The sequence below is a fragment of the Prosopis cineraria genome, unplaced genomic scaffold, assembly GCF_029017545.1.
Source record: "Prosopis cineraria cultivar Desert tree isolate PC_DT_omini unplaced genomic scaffold, ASM2901754v1 PC8, whole genome shotgun sequence".
Lineage (NCBI taxonomy): Eukaryota > Viridiplantae > Streptophyta > Magnoliopsida > Fabales > Fabaceae > Prosopis > Prosopis cineraria.
This window is the reverse complement of record NW_026555339.1, coordinates 9,043,390-9,049,335: the sequence shown is the minus strand read 5'-3', so window position 1 is coordinate 9,049,335 and position 5,946 is coordinate 9,043,390. Positions and strand designations below refer to the sequence as shown.

At 27.9% G+C, this 5,946-nt stretch overlaps 1 pseudogene; it reads left to right on the top strand.

Moving 5' to 3' along the window:
• The first annotated feature begins 1,199 nt into the window (after nt 1–1,199).
• Nucleotides 1,200–5,417, top strand: LOC129317254 (cis-prenyltransferase 4, chloroplastic-like; annotated as a pseudogene).
• The last annotated feature ends 529 nt before the right edge of the window (nt 5,418–5,946 follow it).

Below are 5,946 nucleotides of genomic sequence, written 5' to 3'. Positions count from 1 at the left end.
TAAGTGACCGAGCTTTAGAACTTAAGCTCTTAAGGGTCGGGCCCACTTAAATTTTCATATCTAGTTAAGCTTAATTCTAACATCTTCGGCTTTCAAGCCAATCCAAATGCTAAAATTGTTAAATTTTATTTATTTTTGAGCTGATTTTAATAAGCTTAAAAAATTAAGATTTTTCAAGCAATATAGCACTACAACGTATCTGTTTTTCATTCTTCTTAAAGTAAGACCAAGCATTGAAAGAGTAAAAAAAAATGAAAACTCATGGATTAACCTCTTATATTTATTTTTTAAATATTTTCAAAAAAATTCAAAAGAAGAAATTATTAGAACATTAAAATTTCATTTAAGAGTGCAAAATGTGATAACTGAAAATCTAAGTGTAGGTTAAAGTGAAGGTGAATTACATATTATTCATAATAAAAAAGAATTTAGGTAGTCAGGCTAAACTCATTTGAATTCAAGTTTGAGTCAAATTTCTTTGCTCCAATAAACTCTAAGCAAAGAAAATTTTCAAACTCTTTTTTATTGATCAGTTGAACTTGATCCAAATTACTATCTTTACTAAAAATGTTTGTCTTATTATAATCTATAACGTTAATTCCAATAAGACTTTCTTTTTTTTGGGAGAATTTCAATAATACTTCTAGCCTTTCAAAATACTCACAACTTTCGTGCAAAGGTTAAAAATTATTAATCCTTCAAGTTTTTATATATAATAAAAACTATCCCTTCTTATTTTGTTTTTTAAAAGTAAATTACATATCTCAATAAGTATTTATTGCAATTTTTTTAAATTAGCTCTCATAAACTCATAATTTTCATTCATAAAAAATAATTAATATAACATTATTTTGATTACATGCAAGGATATTTCAATTTAATTTTTAATTTTCAAATACAATTATTATAATTAATCAATTTTTTTTAAATTATAGTTATTTTCTCTAATATATATATATATATAACCAGAGAGAGTATGCCCAGCCAATATTTTCGTAGCTAGACGTTAGTCAAAGGACATTCACTTGACTGTCTCCAAACACTCACATACCTAATTATGTTCAGGCCTCGTGATAGTTCTGTTTCACACCACGCTTGCTAGTTTTTACAGTGACTTCATTATTATTATTATTTATAAATAAAGACCCTCAAGTCCCAAACACACCCACACTCTCATATCCCAGACAACGAACGCCACCATGTTCCTGCACAGGCTTCCTATTCCCGTGGGGAATACACTAACCCAGCTTTCTAAGCCTCATGCTCCAACTCATACCCGTTCCCAAACACGCTGCAGTTTCTTCCCTCGTCCACTCTTTCCCAGTTCTCAGAGCCACATGACGGCACTTCATTCCCCGAATGTGGCTGCCGTTTCGGGGTCTTGGCCGGAGCCGGAGCCGTTGCCGCCGATGTTGCGACCCGATCTGATGCCGAAGCAGGTGGCGGTGATTATGGACGGAAATGGGAGGTGGGCCAAGATGAGGGGTTGCCGGCATCGGCGGGCCATGAGGCTGGCGTGCAGTCACTGAGGAGGATTATCGTTCTCTGTTGCGGTTGGGGGATTAAGGTTCTCACCGTTTTCGCGTTTTCTCACGATAACTGGGTTCGCCCGAAGGTTGGCTTCAATAATAGCGTCTATAACTGATAAACTTCTTTGTTTTTATTATTATTATTATTATTATTGATACTTCTCTGGGCAAGATTAGCATTTTTTTTTCACTTGAAAAATTTACATTTAAATCCTAAAAAAAATTAATAACAGTAAAGTATTTTATAATATTTTATTAAAAAATTAAATTATAAATATTAATTTAAACATAAATTTAAGAATTTCAATTTACTTTTGAATATACTTCCTGCATTTAAAAATGTAAGTTATTTTTTAAGAAGTTGTATATATTAAAAAATATAAAGTATTTTTAATCTTTAAAGTATAATCATTGTCTTTTTTTTAAAAGTACATTTATTAATAATAACTTTATATTTATTATAAGGTGTTTAATAGAGGTAAATATAAAAAGATAGAATTAGTTTGAAAGTAAGTAATTACTTTATTGGAGGATAAAATTTGATTAAAAATGCCTTAAATTTTTTAATGAAGTGAGTAACTTTTAGTTTATAATAAATAATGTTTGTAATTATTTTAATCAATATTTGTAATTCATTTTTCAAAAGCCTTTGTTCGGATCTAGCTGTCATTATTTAAATTTCTTAGGACTTAATTGTTCGGTGATGAAATATTTAATAGGACTTCTACCAAAAAAATATTTAACATGACTTTTTTAGAAAATAAACATTATAATGTGCTATTTCTATGAAAAATCCAGCAAGGAAATTAAATGGAAAAAGTGAGTTTTCATATAAATATTATTATTTTGATCCTGGACTAAAATATGATAAAAATATATAATTATTGCTAAGTCATAAAAATATAAATATATTAAATATTATATGCTTCTATTTTTTTTAATGTAATGTTGTGTTATTTCTATTTATGAATTGAACATGTTATGCAAGAATAAGTTATCCTATACATTTTTTTTCCCAGAAAATCACTTTATTGTAAGGATTTTAATTATCAAAAGGTATATGAAATGCACAAATACTTTGTATCATAAATCTTGTATAATTACAACTTGATAAAGAAAAATAATAATTTGATAAAAAAATAATAATTTAGATATGAATTTAATATCAAGTTATCATTTTTTTATTAAGTTATAATTGTATAAGATTTGAGACTTGATAACAAATTATATATTTTATAAGAAGTCTTGGTAATTAAAATCTTTTTGTAGGTCTTCTCAGCAATTCTCTGTCTCCCTCTCTCTCTTGTGCCACTAGTACACTTATCATGCATTAATTGTATATAGAGGCTATGATGAATTTGTGAAGAAATAAAACTAAATTAGATTACCAATAAAAATTGATATCATTGATAAGAAGTTGACCCACAACTTATAAGATTGTAAGGTCAAATTTTATTGTTGATATAAAGATCTTGCTTGTGGGTGATATATAAATACTCTATAAACATTCTTTTAAGCTTAAAAGCATGATCTGATACAATAATTAAACTCTTGAGACTTAATTTACTTAAACTTTAATTTATCAAAAAATAAAACTAACTAGGTTAAATCAACTAAAACAATCACAAATTCACATTATTGAACTTAAAATATTGAGACCCACATATTTAGTAATGGTTTGCCCGTCATTGTAATTATGATTGCAATGGCCGGTTGATCTTTTCTTCTGTAATTGTCCTTTTATATTTTCTTTTGACTTGTAGAACTATTTTTTATGTCTTTAGCTAATATATTCATTTGATCTTCTTTTTTAAAAAAAAAAGTCATTGTAGTTATTGTACCATGTCTTCATGTGAATGGCCTTCTTTGTTTTGATTTGAAGATTTCGTTGGCGTGTGCAGGTGGAGGTTGATTTTTTGTTGATGCTCTTTGAAAGAACCATTGACTCCGAAATTGAGACTTTCAAAAGGTAGCTTATTACTCGACTGTTGTCAATGACAAATTTTACTGAAACATAATTTTGTAAACATCAATTTAAATTATTAATTTTATGAGGTTTATGAAAACCGAAATAAATTATGAGTTTACTTGCAAATCAGAGATCATTCCTATTGAAGCCAACAAAACTCTCAAGTTTGCAACTTTTCAAATACTCTCTTGTTTCAAAATATTACGACTTGTTTGGTTTCTATTATCATTTATTGTTTTTAAAATTATTTTTTAAAATGAAATAAAATAAAAATCTATTTGATTGTGTCAATTAAATAATAATTTTAGAATTAAAAGATAAACTAATAATGATGATATTGATAGTTAATGATAATAATTAATAATAAAAATTGATCAAGGTAACTATAATATTCAATAATCAAATGTAGTATATTTAAAAATAAAAATAAAATGAAAAAAATTTGAAGTTGTTTCTTTTTTTATTTTTGAAAAACCAAAATGAAAATAGCGTTAGAAACAATTAAATAAAAAATAATTATCCAAACACATTTTTAAATTTTTCTGTTTTCAAAAAAAAATTTTAAAAATAGAAAACAAACAAGCTCTTAATCTCTCTAGTTTAAAAAAAAAATCATCTTTTTGACCAAAAAAATTCAGTTAAATTATTTAATAATTTTTCTATTTTACTCTTGAAGGAATTAATATATTATTAGCACATTAATGGAATATACTCCATGTAGATAGGGCAAATTTGATAAAAGTATATTCTGCTTTTAGTTAAATTATAACTACCAATAAATTAATTATCTTTAAAATTAAACTCCTTCCATTTAAAAATGTAAGGTATTTTTAATCGAATCTTACCTCCCAATAAAGTAGTTACCTATTTTTTAAGTAACTCTATATTTTTATATTTACCCTTATTAAACACCTTAAAATAAATATAAAGTCATTATTAATAGGGATACTTTAAAAAAAAGGTAATGATTACACATCAAAAAATTAAAAATGCCTTACATTTTTAAATATCTAACTCTTCAAAAATGCCTTACATTTTTAAACGGAGGGAGTATATCATTTATTATGTTTATTCATATTTAATAGGATATCTCAATTTAAAAAAAAATGATCAATTACACTCTCATGATTAAGGATACTTTTTGGAAACCTTAATAATTACATCATTAAAAAAATCAAAGCGCTTTATAATATTTTTTAACATAATACTTCAAGAAAAGTGTTTTATAATATTAAACTGGGAGGTATCATATTTTATATACTACTCATACTTTTTAATATGTGTGCAATAATTTTAAATGACAATGACAAATATTTTGAAAGGAATGGGTCAATGGGATATGATATTTGTAACTCATCTTGCTATAAAATCTTTTAAGACGCAACTCTTATCCAAATTAGATTTTTGTGACTTAATATTATTCATTTCCTTTGATCTTTTAAGTTACTATATTCCTGTTGGTATTTTACAGGGACGGCATTCAAATGTCAGTGATAGGAGCCACAACAAAACTCCCAGCCACTCTTCAAAGGATGATAAGTAACGCAAAGGAGAAAACAAAGCAAAACTCAAGACTACAACTAATTATAGCAATTAACTACAGTGGCAAATAGGACGTCGTGCAGGCCTGCAAGACCATCGCAGGGAAGACCAAAAACGGCGTCGTCGAGGTAGAAGACATCAACGAAAGCCTCGTGGAGCAAGAACTTGAAACCAAGTGCACTGAGTTCCCGAACCCAGATCTGATGATTCGAACCAGTGGTGAACTCAGAGTGAGCAATTTCTTGCTGTGGCAAATGGCTTACACAGAACTCTTCTTTAATCCTCAACTTTGGCCTGATTTTGGTAAAGAGCAGTTTGTGGAAGCTTTGGTTTCGTTTCAGCAAAGACAGAGACGCTTTGGTGGAAGACATTCATGAGTTTACTTCTAAGTAACACTAATAATTTGGATCAATGAGTTACAATTCAAATTAATCACTTATCTAGTCGCTTGCACTTTTATTTATAAATTAGTTTCAATTTGTTATACAAGAATTAAGAAATACCTTAAAACTTTTTAGTTTTTGTCTAAAATATAAATACTTTAATAATATATATTTTTGGTTAAAAGTCATTTTTACCCCTAAATCGTACACAAAAGTTCAAAAATAATCTTAAACTCAATTAAAGGTCAATTTTATTCATCAACCCTAAAATTTTACTTCTTCCATGTCCTTAGGGTTAATTTTTTGTTATTGGGCCCACTCTATATTTTTTATTATTTTTTACACCCTGCCCCGCCCCACTCTCTCAACATCATGTGGTAGCCAGTCCCATATCAAACACCATGCAACTTGCACAAGCAAGCCCTCTAAGCACCATGATGCTCATATTTGACATGAAAATCCTTAGGTCATGCCTCAATGACACCCTTATGTCACCCTCCTTCTTGACATCATTGATGACCTA